The 20,099-nt window shown below is 33.6% G+C and overlaps 1 long non-coding RNA gene across 1 annotated transcript; it reads right to left on the reverse strand.

The window, feature by feature from the left end:
* Window positions 1–3,507: 3,507 nt before the first annotated feature.
* On the reverse strand, window positions 3,508–17,115 carry LOC116662636. The gene is made up of 3 exons (XR_004318615.1): window positions 17,105–17,115; window positions 7,893–7,897; window positions 3,508–3,889 (listed from the first exon to the last, which is right to left on the reverse strand). It is a non-coding gene; the product is annotated as an uncharacterized LOC116662636 (long non-coding RNA).
* Window positions 17,116–20,099: the final 2,984 nt, after the last annotated feature.

The raw sequence follows: 20,099 nt of genomic DNA on the forward strand, positions 1-20,099 counted from the left end.
TTAAGGAACGCACCTTTATTAATAAACAGTGTAACCAATTATTAATATATAATCTTTCTCTTAGTCCTTTGGATTCTTTTAAAGTAAATTCCAGGCACCATATTATTTTGTTGATAGGTATCTAAGAATAAGCATTTTGGAAGTATGGGTATATCTCTAAAATATAAATGGCTTTTAAAAAGAACTGAACTGCAGTATGATTTGTACACCTAAACTTTTAACAATATTGTAATGTCATAAAAGAGACAGTGAATATCTAATTGCAGAAAATTTCATCCTGTGTTTTACAGTCAATATTCTCAAATTAAGACCTAAACAGTCTCCACATTACATTTAAAAATTTTCAATCTATAGGTTGTAGTTGCCCTTTAACTTTTTATTACAGTTTATTTGTTAAAGAATGATCACCTGCTCTGTAGAATTCTGCAAATTGCATGGACACCTGTGATGTCCTTTCCCCTGGTTTGTATATGTGTGTGTGTGTGTGTGTGTGTGTAAACTGGTAGTTAAATCTACAGAATTATTCATATTGAGGGGGTCCCCCCGAAAAGACTTCATAGGTGCTATTATTTACTTCTTATTGCATTACACCGAGAGGCATACACTGTCTGGTTATCTTTCTGTCATGTTTTATTTGGTTATTGGGTTTAGATGTTGTCAACCTGATAAAGTTTATGATAAACAACATAAATTTTCCTGCTACCTTTTCCACTAATAGTTCTAGCATAGAGATGATTACTCTCTATGTCTGTTATTTTACTAGGAGTTGCAGAATTCTTGTTTGATCATTCACTCTAGGTTTACTAACAGAAATTCTTTTATATTAAAGAACTTTACCTCATTAGTATTTGTACAGTTTTTATGGGAAGAGTAGGATAAAAGTATGATTTTCTCCTTTATTTTCTACTTTTCAGAATGAGTTAGTTCCCTTGTGTCCTTCCAGTTTTTAAGTATATTTTCCAACTCATGGGTGTTAAAATGTTTAATATATTTCTATAATATTTATTATTTTAATGCTCAAGTTGTTTCTTCTTTGGCCAGTGGGAGCTCCCTCAGGTAGGCTCCTGAGTTCTTTTGACCAGGCTACTGTAGTGTTTGATAGTTTACTTCCTTTTGGGCATAACAAAATGTTTTAGACTCATCTTGTAAATATTTTGCACAGATCTGTAGTCAGCCCTTTTTCCAAGGAGCATTGGTTCCTTTTAGTAAGAAATGGTATTTAGATATCACAGCCTTTGTACTTGGTGGAGTGCTCATTGCTAACAGGTTACTGAATATTTCTCTGCATGTAATCCTCTTTAAGGGAAGTTGAACAGATCCAGATCGTATCTAATAGGAGTTTATGTTCCTAGGACAATAATGGTACCAAATTAGATATTAATGCCATAATGTTTTCATTTTAGTAATTTCCCATTTAGAAATGTAAAGGTTACTCAGTACCTAGGAGAAAAAATTAAAATTTTTTAGCCTAGCATTTGATACCTTCCTTATTATGGACCCAGCGTATATTTTTAGCCATAATTTCCCAACAATATTCTATACAAACTGTCTCTCTGATCCTGCCAAACTGGCTTATAACTGGCCTTCTTTATTACCTCAGTACTTTTGCTCATAGCACTTTTCTTAGCTTAAATGTTTTTCCTTAACCAAATCCAATCCATTTCTCAAAGCCTAGCTCAAATCCATCTTCTCTTGGTTCTTCTAGATCGTTCCTGTGCATATGATTATCAGTTTACCACCAGCATCACCTTGCTTTTGACACTTCAGTGTATGCTGGCCCTTGCTAACAACTGTGTTTCTTTGCCTGAGGGCTTTTCCTTGTCATCAGAGCCCACTTTGTCCTGCTGCTCAGCAGATCAGCAGTGCCAGATAATTAATACTGCCTGGGAGCAGCCCTCAGGTAATGACTGAGATGAGCAAGTATATAAATACTTCAGCCTTTCTCACTCTTTCACTGCACTGACCACTCTGTTCTAGACTGGCTGCCAGATTCCCCCAGTGGGATTAGGTTCTTTTTATCTACAGTGGACACTTGATTAATGACCAACCCTTTATTGCCTGCCTGCCTTCCTTTCCCTTTCTCACTTCCTTCTTCCCCTACCATTGTTTCTTCTCAGATAACCAATTGCATGTGAATCCTTGTCTCAGTATTTGCTTCTGGGCAAAACTAAGACAAAGATTTTTCCTCCTTTCAATTTATAACCTCTGTTATATAGTAGTTAGTTTCCTCTGCATAACTTGAGAGAATCTTTAACCATCACTAAATAAATAAATCACTATCACCACTCATTATGGGTCATACTACTTTTTCTCATGTATATTAGAATCAGTGTTAATGAAAATCAGTGCATGGAATTTGGATTGATTGCTTTTGAGTCAAATAATTTGGAGTTGTAATTTGAAACCACTGCTTTTTCTCTGGTTATCCATAGCATCACTTAAGAAAATGGTTTATTCCTTACTATTAGCAGACCTCTAAGACCTCATGAATGCTTTTCAGTTTTAGTTGGTCTGGAGAATTACTCTCTACCTTTTTTTGGATACATAGATAGTTTTTTTAAACAGGCTGTTGAATATGGTTCCCTGTGCTATACGGTAGGTCCTTGTTGTTTATCTGCTTTATGTATAGCTTAATAGTATATAGTATATATCTTAATACTAAGATATAGTATATATCTTAACCCCAAACTCCTAATTTACCCCTCCCCTCCACCCCTTTGCCCTTTGGTAACCATAGTTTGTTTTCTATGTCTGTGAGTCTATTTACAGTTTGTAAATAAGTTCATTTCTTTCATTATTTTTAGATTCCACATATAAGTGATATCATGATATCTGTCTTTGTCTGACTTCACTTAAAATAATATATATATATACATATATATATATATACATAATGATAATATACACACACACACATACACACATGCCACATTTTCTTTATCCATTCATCTGTGAATGCTTCCATGTCTTGGCTATTGTAAACAGTGCTGCTATGAACATTGGGGTGCATGTATCTTTTTGATTTAGGGTTTTTCCCCAGATATATGCCTAGGAGTGGGATTGCTGGATCATATGATAAGTCTATTTTTAGTCTTTTGAGGAATCTGCATACTGTTTTCAATAATGGCTACACCAAACTACATTCCCACCAAGAGGGTAGGAGGGTTCCCTTTTCTCCACACCCTCTCCAGCATTTATCATTTGTGGACTTTTGAATGATGGCCATTTTGACTGGTGTGAGGTGACACCTCATTGTACTTTTGATTTGCATTTCTCTGATATTTAGAGATATTGAGCATTTTTTTCATGTGCCTATTGCCCATTTATATGTCTTCATTGGAGAATTGCCTGTTTAGGTCTTCTGCCTGCTTTTGGATTAGGTGTTTTGTTTTTTTTTTTCATCTGATTAAGTTGTATGATCTGTTTATATGTTCTGGAAATTAAGCCTTGACAGTCTCATCTTTTGCAAATATTGTCTCCCATTCCATAGGTTGTCTTTTTGTTCTGTTTATGGTTTCCTTTGCTGTGCAAATCTTATAAGTTTAATTATGTTGAGTGCACATATACTTAAAATTGTTATATCTTTTCCTTGGATTGATCCCTTGTTCATTACGTAGTGTCCTGTTTGGTCTCTTTTAGCAGTCTTTATTTTAAAGTCATTTTATCTGATGGAAGTATTGCTACTCGAGCTTCCTTTTGATTTCCATTTGCATGGAATACTTCTTTACATCCCCTCTCTTTCCATCTGTATGTGTCTCCAGATCTGAAGTGAGTCTTTTGTAGGCAGCGTACATTAGGGTTCTGTTTTTGTATCCATTCAGCCAGTCTGTGTCCTTTGGTTGGAGCATTTAATCCATTTACATTTAAGGTAATGATTGATATGTATGTTCTCCTTGCTGTTTTGTTAATTGTTTTGGATTTGGTTTTGTAGGTCTTTTTTTTTTTTTTTTCTTTTTCTCTCTTGTTCTCGTCTCGTGATTTTCTTCTTTTTGTATCTACATGATTGCTTTAAGTTGCTGATCTCTTAATTTCAAATACCCTGCATTTGTAGGTTACTCCCCCTGTGATTACTGTTTTTTATATCATATTTTATGTTTAATTGTTTTGGGTAGCCCTTAACTGCTTATTGTGAATACAGATGACTTTACTACCTTTGTCTTTTAACCTTTCTACTAGTTTGTGTGTGAATAATTTCCTACTTTTACTATGTGTTTGCCTTTACCAGTAAGCTTTTCCACTTTGTAATTTTCTTGTTTGTAGTTGTGGCCTTTTCCTCTCTGCCTAGAGAAGTTCCCTTATCATTTGTTTTAAAGCTGGTTTGGTGGTGTTGAATTCTTTTAGCTTTTGCTTATCTGTAAAGCTTTTGATTAATCCATCAAATCTGAAAAAGCGCCTTAGTGTGTGGAGTATTCTTGGTTGTAGTATGTTCCCTTTCATCACTTTAAATATATCGTGCCACTGCTTTCTGGCCTGTAGAGTTTCTGCTGAGCAACCAGCTGATATTCTTATGGAAGTCCCTTTGTATGTTATTTGCTGCTTTTCCCGTGTTGCTCTTAATTTTATCTCTTATCTTTAATTTTTGTCATTTTAATTACAGTGTGTCTTGCTGTGTTCCTCTTAGGTTTCATCCTGGATGAGGCTCTCTGTGCTTCCTACACTTGGGTGACTGTTTCCTGTCTCACATTAGGGAACTTTTCAGCTATTATCACTACAAACATTTGAAAATATTTGAAGACCTAGACTATTTCTTAAGACAGGAATATGCCAACTGTATCCTGCAAATTTAGTGAAAATCTGTCCAGTCATTTTCTTTTCAACTAGATATAAAGTTTATTTTATGGACAACATATAAATAAACTTCTACATTCACAATTTTACTCGGTGATTAATCTTATATTGCCTGGAGATCTGTCTTACTCTTGCCACACATTGCGTTTAAACTTTTGTATTAATACTTTATATATTTTTGCCTAGTTTCTCTAATAAATTATAATTTTTTAAGTGAAGAGAGTCTGATTTTTTAAAAAAATTTTCTGCAGTAATAACTGCTTTTCTTTCACATGTAAGGCACTTAATAAAAGTCGGTGGTTGAAAATGATGAGATACGCTGGGAACTGTCTTTTAACTGTGCACAATTTAGAGGTGAATCCAGTAAAAGTGAGGGCATCTTGAGCTCTCCATAAGGTCCTTGATATAAAATAATATCACGTATAACTACAGACAGGAATCTAATTTACATACATTATACAGAAATTCTATATCCTTGAATATACCAAATTTGCTCTGGACTTTAGGCTAGCTGTTTCCTCTTTTTAAAATACTCCTTTCTTAGATTTTCTAATTGTAGGCTCCTTCTTGCCATTCATGGGTTGCTCAGATGTAACCTTGGTAGAGGGCTGCCCTGATCACTCAGTTTACAGTAGCTCTCCTACCTTTATTTTCTTATTTTTTCTGGTATTCTTGTTTTTGATATTCTTGGTTTCTCTTGTGTATTTATTGTTTGTGTCTGTTAGAATGTAAACTACTACATGAGAAGGTCCTCATTTATCTCATTTACTACTGTTTTCCTAAGACCTGGAATTTTGATTGGCAGTAAGAAACTTTCAGTTAATGCTTCTTGATGTTGTATAAATGGTTGCTTTCACGTTAAGTCAAATATATTTTTGATGTTGCTACCATACCTTGGTAATTAGAACTTCTCAAATAATATTAAACTGGCATACATCTGAGTTTCTGTGGTTCATTTGTGTGTTTATGGAATTTAGTCAGGAAAATAATATCTGATTGTTCCCTTCAAGGAGCTCATTGCCTAATGAAGTAAAACACATGATAAACTATCATGTGTTCTATGATAGGGTGAAGACAAATTGGAGAGCACATTATGGGCACCCAGTATACATGTACATGTCTGGGTTAGAAAAGCTACAATGGAGACTGAAATAAGACCTTACCCAAGTCTTATTCTTCTCTCCTTCCAGACAGTCTGGGAAGAGGATATGGCCCAGGCTCCTTACAGCTAGACATGGCCTTGTGATTAGTTCTAGCCAATGCACTGTGGATAGAAGTGGTGCCCGTTACAAGACAGTACATTGCCCTCCTGATCTTTATTACCCTGTTATGGCAGTCTGGGTATGGCACATTAAGATGATCAAGTCACAGGGCTGTAGCACTGGTATTCACCCTAGGGAGAGGGCCCCATGGAGAGCTAGCTGCCAGACTTGCTGTGGACTTGGTATAAGCAAGAAATAAATCTTTGTGGTGTGAGCCCCTGAGATTTCAGAGTTAAGTTGCTACCTTACCATAACAAGTCTATTCTGAGTAATACAGAAAACAGGAGGTGAGCTGTGAACTGTTTTGAAGGGCTGGGGACAATGAAAATGCACAATCCGTTTGTCAGGGATTCTTCCTTTCCTCCTTGCCTGGGTAGAACCTGGACCCTTAGACGAGCAGTTGCAAACTTACAGATAACCGTATGTTAGTAGTCCAGATTTTAAAGAGGTATTAGAGTCCACTAAGTGTCAGACATGTCAGAAAAACACACCGTAAAATCCCGATACTCAAAGGTCTCGGCAGGCAGAGCGCAGACAGCACTCTGTCAGCAGTCCCCAGTCGTCTGATTTAAGGCCTGTTGTACTCACTCTGCTTTTGCAAATACGTTTCTTCTTACTGAAAATGACAGCATGTAATAGCAGTTGGCAGAGATGACCAAAACAAAGCACTTTACCCTTTGCAGTGTGTACATCCAGAAATGCCTTTAATCTTTAAATGCACTCATTTATGGTTTTTATGGGACCCAAGTCACTCTTGTTGAGCTTAATGGTAATTTCATCCGTCTTACGATTTTCAAAAACAATTTGCAGAGTTTTTCACTCTTAAAAGTATACAGAAATGACGGTATTTTTCAGAAAAACATCAATTTAGTTTATGTATTTTATAAAAAATTCTCAAACAGCAGTTTGTTCTTATTTACAAAGTCTCTCTCCCTTTTTGCTATGTGAGTTGTGTTTTATGAAGCAACAACCACGATGTGAGGAGGAGTTTCGCCTGATCAGAGGCAGAATTAACATTGCTTGAAAGAGCAGCCTTCTTTCTGTATACTCAAGTTAATTGATGCAGTAGTTTAATCATTGAGCTGCTGCTCACATTTCATGCTTAAGTCACTTAAGCTTGATTTTATTTTGCTTTTTTAGAATGTCTAAGCTGATGAGATTTTAAATGGATTTGTAGCATTTAAAAATGTCTTCAAAACTGATTGCAGCATGACATTCGTCAGGTTCCGTACTCACTTTTAGTTATTTTGAAGCTATCAAATGAAAAAAAATCTAAATTTAATATTCTTCAACAGGGTTTTTCCATCACCATACTAAAGCCCAGAGGAGCTTGCGCTCTCTCTCTTTCTCTCTCTCTGTCTATTTTTTTAGTTTTAGTCTTCTATTTTTCCTTAGGGTATTTTTGACCCCAGATACTTTTTCCTTTAGATTTGACTGAGCTGTGATCATGGCTCTGACCTCTAGCCTTGAAAGAAGAGGAGTTATGCCTCTCAGGAGCGATGCCTCAGGCACTTTGCAGATCGGCTGGCAGGGATTATTTCCCAGACTGTGAAGTGATGACCTTCTAAAGAGAGTGAATGTCTGCAGTGCACGTAAATCCCTTCAGCCGTGATTGAGAGCCTTAGGTTTGTTACCTGCTCTATGAATCAGAGTCCATTCTATCTCTATGGAAGATGGGTAATTTAGTGCTATATTTAAAGCCACATGTTATGTGCTCACATGTCAGTTAATTCACTGCTGGAGGTGAATATATTCTGTTTTTAGCCCCATACAGAGTTAGTTCAGAAGTAAATCTGGAATTCTGGAATGAAAAACTGGGATGACTTTATGATTAGAGGGCACCTTACCTGTTATTTCTAAACAAAGTGCCCCAGCAGTGCTCTGTCATCTGTCCCCAGCTTGTCTGATTTCAATCTCCCAAGGAGGATTTCTATTGCCTCCTAAGCTATCATTACAACAATAATATAGTGCTGATTGCTTCAATATTCTCAGAATATATTAAGAGGAGGAATGAAATTTAAAATGATTAATAAACACTTTTTGACTCTGTGGGATGTCATTTTGTTCTTATTCTCTGAACTGAACTGTCAATCTTAATCCAGTAAATTTCCAGACTTTTTATTTCAAAAAGGTTTTTTATACAAATTTAGGATAGAAAGCTGATTTTCAACATTATATTGGTGATTTTTAACATTAATGATTAATGTTAAAAATACTTTATATATATAAAGTTCTTGTGAAAAATACTTGCGAATTCACTTATTGCCACTATACTGTCTAGCCAGTTCCTATACAAATATGACTGATAGAATTGTGGGAAAGCTAGAGTAATTTAAGAGAGAAGCTATGTCACTGAAGGCTATGTGAAATACTTAGAAAGCCAGGATCCAGAACTATTACAAAATGCCACTAGGGATATCTCGTAATATTCCGTTTTGTCCCAGTTAAAAAATTATCTGGCATGGGTAAAAACATTTCCAGTTTAAATCATTGGGAACTTTACTGGCAACAGAACCATCGCGTGATACTTCTTAGGTAGGACCAGGCACTTTGATGTAAAATAAAATTTGACCATTAATTCATTCATTCAAAAGTAGATAAGGAGTTGTTAAAATGTTGATGAAGAATAGTACTTAATGAAGATCAGTTACACAAAATGTAGCTAACTTTGTTAAATCCATCTTCAAACTCCAGAGGATAAAGCTTAATTTACCTGAGTTATATCTTATCATTCATTTTCTTTTGTTTGGCTTCTGGTTTTCTTAGCAAATGAAATCTGTGATATATTTGGATACAGATTTATTTAAAAGCCCCTGGCCTATGAAATCTGGTAAAGCTGAGAGAGAAAACAGAAACACAATGCTAGCTTTGTTCCATCACCAATAGGATAGCGTGGGATAATCAGATACTGATCTTAGCATCTTAGCTTTATGTCCGCTGTTATCTTTCACCCTCACCTTTGCCTTCCCCCTCCTTCCTTCCCTCTCTCCCATCTTTTGTCATCAAGGATTTAATTTAGCTTACGTGAAAAAAACTGGAGTGGTATAGCTAGGACAGTGACTATGTTGCTTTTCAGATGTTGGTCCTAGTTGTGAAAGCAGAATAAAATTTCATCTCTGAGTTTTGATGACCTCAAATAGGATAATAGTACATTATAACTTGATTTGTAAGCCTGCTTTTGGAAGAATGTATAAATCATCTTTGTAGAATTGTGTAGCACCAAAATGTAATGGTTGATGTAAGTCAATCCAACTTATAGTTTATACTTTTTTTTCTTATAAGCAGCCTCTGCCTCCTCCTTGGCATTCCCACTGTGCTGCCATCATTGTTTAAGATCTCACTGGGATTGCTACAGAGGCTTCACAACTGCTTTTGTTGTCTCAGATCTCTTCTTCTAATTTACCTCCTAGAATACAGCTGAAGGAGTGGTCTTTTAAAGTCTGGTTGTTCTTTATTTGCTTAAAGTAGTTCATTACTGTGCATCACCTTTAGGACAATATAGAATATGAGGTTCTTTCTTTTTATTTAATTGTGGTATCATTAATTACATTTTTTCAAGGACTTATATCTAGTATATATTTATTTACAAATTATGCACATGTGCAAGGTTTACAATTCTAAAATATTGTATACAGTATATAACATGTAGAAAAACAGAATTTTGAAAAATGGAGGTGGTACGAATAATTGTAAAAGAAGTTCTCATTTTTTCTTCCTGTATTCTTATATTTGTCTTTTGTTCCCAACTTTGGAGAATTCCCCTACTCCCCTATTTTCTACCTACCCTAGACCCATAAGTAAATAATTACAGAGACTGTGGCATGTCAGATCCTTCTATTTCTTCTGTTAGAAATACCTGCCTCACTTTACCTCCTTGATCACACAGCCTTTTCTTGAGTAATTCTTAACTGTATTTTCAAAACTAAGTTCATTTGTCACCATCTCATGGCAAGCACATTATATCCCCTTGTCTGCTTCCAGAGCACTCTAAATACATCTTTTTCATTGTATTTTACAGTACAGATATTTCTTTTTTTCTAACATTCAAAATATTAGGAGCTCCTTTGGGGAGCAGCTACTTCATAGTGCATCATTAGAGGCAACCATAATGCCTGGCATGTGTTATGCCCTCAGTAGAAGTTACATGAACTCATGAATGAACCAGGAAAGAAGAAAGGAAAAAAGAGAGAGAGAGCAGGAGAGAGGGAGGGAGGGATGAATTAATGGATGTGTTCAAGATAAAACAGTCTGTTACTGGTAAAAGGAGAATTTTAATCTACTTCTATTGTTTCTTGATGGTTAGTTGGTAAATATTTAGGGAAGGTATTTTGCATTATTTTGGGAGAGAAATTCTGTTTATTATATATCAGTATCAAATATAAATATTGCTATGTAAATGCTCTCTGTTTTTCTTCAGGTCCTAAATAGTCACCTGGTAACTTTTTTCTATTGAAATCTTTGTTTTTGTCCTTTTCAAAAAAAAAATATTCTGTTTTATGTAATGCCATGGAACTAGCACAGGTATGTAAGATACTGAAGTGCTTAAAGTTCCTTTTGAAATGGTACGGGGATAGAGAGAATCATAGAAAGCAGGTTATGGATAAAGATAATGTATTTTGATGATATTCAAATTCATTCAGCAAAGACTAAATAAGTCAGAGCAGATTTGCTGGTTCATCAGTTGTGCTTCTTCTGAATCCTTATTAGTAAACTGTAACACATTTTACAAAGACCCATCATTTCCCACAGGGCACAGCTCTAGGTTAAGCCCAAAAAGCAACTTTCATTATAGATGGTTCATTGAAATAGAGTGAAGCAATTACAGTATCTCTTTGAAGAGGTATATTGGCCAAAGACTCTATTTTGGACCAGTGCATTATACTGGATTAGTTATTTAATACTTTGACTATTATTGAAACTTGGAAATGTATGTAGATGCCCTCTTGGGCTCATTGATACTGTTAGAAAAGCAACAGATGTATTCTGGGAAAAAAAAGGTTTATGGCCCTGACCAGCCTTCTTAAAAGCTAAAATGTAGTAATTTCCCAGTCGTTGTTTGTTTCATGAAGTTTACAGTACTAAAGAAAGTTATTTTGAGTAATCATTTTTCTGACACATTGATAAAACCAGATTCCTTTTCTGTTGATAAATTGTCTTTGAGAAAATTTAGATGTAAAAATATATGGGCTTTTCTTTTATATTTAATCTGTCTGAATTTTCTCATTTGAAAAATTAGAGTAAAATGCATAAGATCTACTTTTTCATAAAGGACCAGTCATAAAAATCCTGGCTCATTTTAGGCAAATTAGTTCTTCTAAAGAGTCAAATAGTCTCCTTGGAAATGGTTGACTCTTTTCTCCTGAAAGTAATGGATTTTTGTCACCTTTCTCTGATACTGGGGATAGGGTATTTTCTTTTTTATTACTTTACATTTAAAAGCTCTGAGTTATTTGAATATGTCAAATATAAGTCATTTAGGTTAAACTGAATCTTGTGACTCTTTCTTGAAGGTTTTGAATATAATTTAAATTTGGAAAAAAAATTTTTTTCCAGCTAGTGAGTGATTTCTCAAATCACAAGTTCAAATTTTTCTGTTTAAATTGTATTTCTTCTGTATACAAGTAATAGCTTGCAAGAAATTGTCGTTAGCATTCAAATCTCAGTGTAAGGTGTGTTGCTTTCACTGGTGTTTGCAGAGTTGTTACACATTTACACAGGTCATTCCATGGGACCTTTTACTTTTGTCATCTTTACATATTCATTCTTAAAAAGATGCAATATGTATTGCTATATATACAATTTGGGGTGTATTCTTGTGGAAGACTGTGCTGTATCAAAGATCTGTTCTAGATGTAATTGATGTTATTTTTAGTATTATAGCTACTATACATTTTGGTCTTGGTCTTAGCTTTTCCATCTTTACCTTTTCATTGCTAGAGACAGTCTAGTTCACAAATTAAAATTTCTCAGCCCCATTAATGAAATAAAAATGGTTTTTTCAAAGTTGGTTCATCAATAACAATGAAAGAAAGAAATTGTAGCAGTGGAAGTAATGGATTTAGGTGAACAACAGTTATATTAATTGTTGGATCACATGATTTCTGCCAGTATGAAACTTCAATAATTCAAGTGAATGGGATTATTTAAAAGACATTCTTGATGTGTACTAATGAAATAATAGTTTATTATTTTCTTGCCACTACTACATTTCATTTCTTTCCTAAAATCTTTTTGCTTCACTTGTATAGGTAAGATAGTATTTGGTTGAAGTGGAAGATAATACTGCCTGCTTGGGTTCAAAATCTGACTCTGTTGCTTATTAGCTGTGACTTTGGGCTATTTAATCTGTGTCTCCGTTATCATAGCTGAATAATGGATTGATTAATAGTAACTTCCTCATTAAAGTGAAAAGCTTAAGAAATACTGGCATATGTAATTTAAAACACATTGGGGTTATTTCTTTATCTCTTTTTTTTTTTTTTTTGTTAAGGACATTAAAGTATTTCTGTTCTTGAAATGGAGAGTGTTTATCAAATGACCACCTAGAATTAAAATGTGAATTGTACGAGAAAATTCTCTCATTAATACAGTTTATTATTAAATGGTGGAGTTAGTGGAGAAGTAGAAGGAGTCTCCAACACTGCTTGATTCTTCAACAACTTAATCTTCATGCTAAGGTTTATGGACACTGTATGTAACTATCTATTCTGCTTCTTTTATTGTGATCATGTGGCCTTTCCTTTAGGTTAATCAAGGAGTTATAGAATAATTTGGTTCCTACTCTATGCAGTTGGCAGAGATTGCGCTCCTCATTTTTCTAAGCCTTTCTACTGGCTTACAGAGGTTGACTGACTTCCCTAAGGTCACACAGCTCATCTTAGTGACGGAATGTATAGAATTAGCTTCATTTACAGTGTTATACTTATTAACTATTTCCAGTTATCACAACTTTATTAAATAAGGTGCATTTTTTCAGAAAAATATACTTAAAGCAGAATTAATATTCGGATCATATAAGACTCAAGGCCATTGGTGTTATAAAATGATGAAGAAAGTGAGAGTGGTGTTAATAATTGTTTTTGGTTTGTACTGTTTGGAAGAATCAGAATCCTTGGAATCAAGTTTTCATAATTATAGAAGAAGAATATAAAATTTGTTAAGGACTTTTTCTCAAGTGATATTACTGTTTTGAAAGTCTTATGATATTTAGTTTTTAGTTAATAAGTATGTACACTAAAATTAGAATATTTCTGAAATATATTTTAAGAAGATATGTATCTTTTTGATAAATCTGTTGACAATTTTTAAAAACATGAATGAAGTAAATATTTTCTTTGATAGGTATTTTGCATAAAGGGCCTTAAAATCATCAACACTGTGAAAACTTAAAATCTAAAAGGACTTATTTCAAATACAAGCTTTTAGCAATATTTAAATGAACTTCAGAATTAAACATTTACTTTCTTACTCATTGCCTTTATTTATAATGAAAATCTGTTTGAGACGTACACCATCAGCTTTTCCGGGTTATACTGTGGTACCAATCAACTCCTAAATTTCAGTGACTTAAAATAGGTTTATTTCTTCTTCATGTTATATGTCTGTTGCAGGTTGACATGTAACACATCCTTACATTATTGTAATACAGCCTCACATTGTTTTTTCCTCTGTGATTAGAGAGGGAAAAAAAGCTTGGTGGAACTGCAAGATGGCATTAAAGTTTCTGCTTAGCAATGGCACAGGTTCCTTGGGCTTACTTTGGATTGGCCAAAGCAAGTCACATGGCCAAGCTTGAAATTGTGATGGCAGGAATTAACATTTCTTACATAGGTAGAGTCACTAGAGAGGGAACTTACAAAGAAGAGTGAATATTTTGAATAAATAATACAATAGGAACCATTGTAGTTCCTCAGTATGGGCTTTGCTCAAGATAAATATTGCAGTTTTCTGTAGTGGGTGCTTATCTTTAAATTTGTATTTCGTGGGCAATTATCTACATCTTTCAGTTTTTAGAATTTTTGGCTGGGTTCTAATTTTTTTGTTGTAGTTGTTATAACAAAAATGTCTTTGATAAGATCTACTGTTAAAGCAACTTTCAAACAAACAAACAAAAATGTCTGTGAATTTTCTGTGCCAACAACTTGTTGAACTCAAGGCTTTTGGCTTCAAGAAACAGAATCATTTTGTGCTCAATGGCAGCCCCATAGCTGTTAAATTTACATGTTGCCACTTCAGAGAACATCACAGACTGAACTATCTTTCTGAATCTCAGTTCTTAACTTCCAGAAGAAAGAAACATTGTCCTGTGGGCTATGCCTGTCTAGGGCTAAGGATTTTAAATCTCTGTGGTTGAGGGAAGTGGATGGGGGAATCCGCAGAGAGAGATTCCAACAGGCAACCCCAAAGCTGTCTATTATTCAAATGTTAGATTTCTTAGTAAAAAAAATAAGCAGCTTTAAAATGAATTTTCTTTATTTTTAATAATAAAATCGTCACGCCTATGTTTTAAAGAAATTCTCATTTTGGTTTTTAAATTTTTGATAGAAAAGGAAAATGGAAGCACAGTGATAAAGCTTTAAAATCAACTAACAGGACAGTTTTGAAGCTGTTAAACTGTAAAAGAAAAAAGTATCGGATGTACTCATGTTCTTTTACATGCTTTGTTCCTGTTTTACCCAAGAGGCAGTGTTAGGTCGCTGCTGTAGCTGCACGACTTGCTGTCTCCCACAGGACCAAGGTTGCTGTACATCATGTTACTCTAGAATGAGGGAAAAAAACCCAGAAAGCCTCAGTATTATTTTTAAAAAGTATTTCTGCTTTTCTCAGACTTTAAAATCCATATTAAGTTTGTCTACTATAAGTTGAGTGTTCTGTTACATTCATTGAAGTTTAACTGCACTGGTAAAACAGATTAAAAATATCAATGTATTGTATTTTCTTCTCCAACTTTTTATTCAGAAAAGCAAAATTTAGAATGTCCATTTATTAGAAATTTTGGTTTCTTTGTAAATCTAAGAAAAGTAGAAAAATGATATTTTATATATCCTTCAACTGGATTCACCAATTTTTGCCACATTTGCTTTTATCTTTGTACATGTATGCTTATTTCTTCCTTTATTTATTAGACATATTTTTCTCAAAAGGAAATCACTTAATTATTCTTATTGCTTTCATTTTTTTTGTACTGCATTTCCTCTCTTTTGTCGCATAATTAATGCTCTTGTAAAAAATATACTTCAATATGATAGATGTGTACTAGACTTACCACAGTGATCAGTTTGTAATGCATATAAATGTTGAAATCACTATGCTGTACACCTGAAACTAACTTAATGTAGTTAATGTATTTCAGCTATAATGTAGTTGATTAATGTATTTCAACTATACTTCAATAAAAAATTTTAAAAATAAATATACTTTAATCAAATGTGACTAACCAAAAAGGCTCAAGGTCCTTTTCAGTCATGTCTTATGCTCCTCTTTTATTGTAAGAGACTTTTTACAGTGTAAATGTAACTTAGTTGTCAGAAAAAAAAAAACTTCATTAGTGATGTTCACACAGATTGTCTTTAAAATCTGTTTTGATGCTTTTTTTCCAGACCAATTTGTCCTATCCTATTTATTTTCATTTCAATTTAGATATGCTGGAAAATGATTTAGAGTCAACAGCAGGTGGCAGCACTAGCAAAGGTTGTGACTTTTGGTAGATGATCAGCTCAGAAAGGAATGTATCTTTCAAATCTGCATGAGTAATACAATTAGTAAGAAATCTTTAGAGACCTACATTTATAGCCACTTTTATTTCGAGAATTACTTTAGAAATCAGTTAAAAATTGTAAGATGAATATGTTTGAAAATAATTGTTTAGAGGCTGAATTTTGTTTTAATTGTGGGACCGAATCAGTAAGAAAAGCCAGCTTCTTTTTTTCCTTGAATTTCGTTTATAGAAACAAGAAAAAAAACAAAAACCAAAAAACAGAATACTTAGAATGGGAAGTTTAGGTAGTTTGAATCCTGTTAAAATTTTCAGGAAAACTGTCACAGAAACGTTGCTTATTTCTGTTGAGGAAAAGATAATTTTTGAAAATTTGTGGCAAACTTCAAGAAAGCTTTTATACAGCTAAAGTACTCTGGTTCAACAGGGTAACAAATTATAGAAAGCTCAAATTGCTCTGGGCATTTGTGGAAATAATTTAAAATATCCTCTTTAGTTATGGTTTGTTTCATAGACCATAATTGTGTTGTATTTTTCTTCTTTCATTTTAAAGAAAAGGAACCTGGAAAATAAAATAACTTGCTTTCATTGAAGTATTCTGTTTGGTTTCTTCACAGGTTTTGTGTCATTTTGCTAGAAACAATAAAGGCTTTTGAGGATGATATATCTTGGATTTTAATAGATCTATGTGTTTGAATAACTTACATATTGCTTATTTAAACATTCATATGTTTAAATGCCCATGTGTCTCTTAGACATTAGCTAACAGCAGTTTAGTTGATTTCTGTTATTAATCTAATTTAATTTATTAAGAACTTAAAGTACTTAAAATTAGAATAGCATTGAGAAATCATGTTGTTGAATGGGGTCATTGCTCAGGTGAAGAAACTGAGGCCCAAGAAAAGTTTCATTGAAACAGATTTAATGGTATGCAAAGACCTTGTTACATTGGTTCTTGCTTCAGGAATGACTCAGTTGCAAATTATTGTTTTATTTACTTACGTTCTCTTAGACTCCAGCATTTTTTTTTTAAACAGGGGCAGGTATGTGTGTGTGTGTGTGTGTGTGTGTGTGTGTGTGTGAGAGAGAGAGAGAGAGAGAGAGAGAGAGAGAGAGAGAGAGAGAGAGAGAAATTTACTAGGTCCTGTGTTTTATTTTGAAACAGATGATTTTAACAAATGTTCTATCCCCTCCAAGAAGCACTTATTTTAGCCACTTAATTAACTGAATAGTTGACTTCATGCTCCCATTTGCTTGATGGGTAATTAAAATTAGACGGGTCTTTCTAAACCTTAAGTTTCAGTGCTTTTTGAGCTATACCCTGTGTATATTTTAAGACTGATACTTTAAGACTGTATTTTAAGACTGATAAGGGGAAAAAATAACAAAATATTTAACTTTCGTTAAGATAAACAGTAAGTCATCAGGAGATCTGAGCAGGACAGAAGGGTTCTTGGGCATAATCACTGATTTCCCCAGGAGCAGCTTTTTCCATGAAAAAAACAAAATAGAATCAAACTTAAAATTTCCTTCCAGCACTACCTTAGAATTAGGAAATGAGGTGGAAACATTCTATACATGATATGTGGGCTAAATCATTTTGAAATGGAAGCACATTACCTATTCTCAATAAAATACTAGTAATTTATTGAAGTTATTAGTTAATTCAAACATACAATTTTTGTACTCTAGAAATTTTGTTATGATTAAATTCTTAATCACTACCCCTTTAAAAGCTAGTATTTACATATGATAGCTTTTTTTTAAGGTTAGGCAAATTGTGGTTTCATGAAAATTCTCAGGTCAAGTGCACAGCCAACTGAAAATGCCTTAAAAATAGAACTTTATCAAGTTTGGCCTGTGATAATCTATGTTTTAAATTACAGCACAACTCATTCCAAATCAATATAATGAATCGATTTGTAAACGTTTCAGGCAGGACTGCTTTCTTTGGATTTTTGTCTATTGAATGTGCAATGCAGTTAAAGGATCTTTTTTTTTTTTTCTGCGTAATTAAGTCTATATTCTAGGCCTTTCATTAAGTTTACACTGGTCTAAAAAGACAGAAATGTATGTTAAGGCAAAATTATGCACATTCATTATTCTTGGTCTTATAAATATTGAAGCATTTTTTTCTCTTTTGGTGAGAAATAGAAGAGACAATAAAACTGAATGCTCTGCACTTTAGTTCCTATTTCTTAGAATATTTTATTTCTGAAAAAAACTTTGAACTTACTGCTCTTAAATGCCTAAATTGCCTGAATACACAGTAAAATTCTTTATTTTTATAGCTATGGTTATGTTTAAATTATGGTTTATAAGAAAGAGTGAAAAGGATCAAGGTAGTGGATTAAATTTGGGAAATCTGGAAATATTTTGAGTAAACGTATAAGAGGAAAGAGCTGTAGTGAATGATCAATTTAACTAACGTATATTGAGCACGTAACAGTGCCTTCTACGTGCCAAGCACTGGGTTAGTCTTTATAGGTATCTTTCTGGGTTTGTCACCCTGTAGGTACCTTTCAGTTTCCCAACAATCTGCAAGGTGTTCTACATGTAATTTACATTTACACGTAAGGAAACAACAAAATTAAGATATTGAGCCTAGGATTGAAACACAGGTTTCCATAATGATGTTTTGGATTCCAAAAGCATCCTGTTGCTTCAGCACCTACTAGTTTTCAGATACTCAGGGATGTAAAGATGAATCAAGTCAGTTCCTGGTTGCTTATACTGGTGAATTTAATTGTTTTATGTCTTTAAATATACAATTAAATTATCAGACTTTTGTAGGATAGGATGCATTTGAACGTAAGTATTTGCAATGCCCATTAACAAAGCATATTGAGTTTTTTAGAAAGATAGAAATAAAGTAGATTCCAATTGTCAGTGATGGTTATTGTGAAAGAGTGCATTCAAGAGGAGGTATGTGTAGTGTTTGCTTGGCAATATCATATCATAGTTTTCAATGTTTATGACATATTAACAATGTGTTTTAGACAACATACATGGGTGCATTTTAAGAGAGATGACTTGTGGGTTTTTAGATTCTTGGAAAGTAGATGGTAGATAAAGAAATTTTTACAACTGGCAATAACCTTGATGTTCTGAAGTATATATTTGCTGTCAGCACATCTGATACACTGAATTACACATAGGAAAACCATGGATTGATACCTTGCCAGCATTGGTGATCTTTTAAGTGCTGTTATTTACTGTGAGAGATAATTACAGTTTTTTCAGATAGACCACCCCAAGTTTTATTTTTAAATTTCATTTGTAACTTGGGAATTATCTGATAGAAGCTTTAAATATTTGGAGCATTGTCCTATATGCTATCTGACTTCATCTTGGTGAAATTGTATTTTCTGTCTCCTCAAATGTTATTCAGATATGGAATTTCTTGCACTTTTGGTTAGTACTCTTTTGTGTCCTTAATAACAGTAGTTGTATTTGGAAACCTAAGTTACTGATTTATAGATATTTGTATAGGTTCTGACATACTTTTCTGACGAAAGTATGAATGTAATATAAGTCAGGAATTTAAAATCCAGAGTGCTCAGATTATACTTCTCTTCAAGTTGAAAATATCTTAAAATGTATAGCCCGTCACCCTGGAGAGAAAAAATATATGGCAATGCAGCAATTCTTCTCAACACTTGAGAAGTAGTTCCTCTGCCATTTGTATAGTTTTAAGGTTGGTATTTTTGTTTTGTTTTGTTTTGTTTTAACCACAAGGCAAGTATTCTTATCACTGGCAGCGGCATGAACTCAGAAATAAAGCTTGCCATTAAAACTTTTCACATTTTTTCTGAATATTTTCTAGACATGAAACTGTAACCTATAGAAAGAAGGAGATTTTAAGTCAGGAAAGGAACAAGCAGTCTTTATTTTTATTATGGTTATCAAGTTAAATATAATAGAAAGGTACCAATCGATCTTTATTTTTTTTTCAAAGATTGGTAGGTTAAAGGAATTTAATGTTTTCAAGACAATACAAGTAAATTGAGCTATAAAGTATGTTTAATCTTGTTATTGCTACTTCTTAATGAAAGACAGTCACATTTATGCTGCTCTCTTTTAGGATACTGAAGTAAGTTAGAAGTCCTATCCATGCTTTGTATAAACAGGTCTAAGCAGATTCTTAGTTGATTTCATCATGTCAGTATCAGAATATAAGAACTGTGATATCTAATGATGGCCTTACCATTGAATTGCTTTGTGCCTAGGAGGCAGAATCTTAAATTCTTATTAGCTTGTTAATATGTCAGACATAATTGGAAAGTATGAAGTGTTTCCTAATTATTATCCTAGTAACCTCAACTCTATATACT

The sequence above is a fragment of the Camelus ferus genome, chromosome 3 (genome assembly GCF_009834535.1).
Source record: "Camelus ferus isolate YT-003-E chromosome 3, BCGSAC_Cfer_1.0, whole genome shotgun sequence".
Taxonomy (NCBI): domain Eukaryota; kingdom Metazoa; phylum Chordata; class Mammalia; order Artiodactyla; family Camelidae; genus Camelus; species Camelus ferus.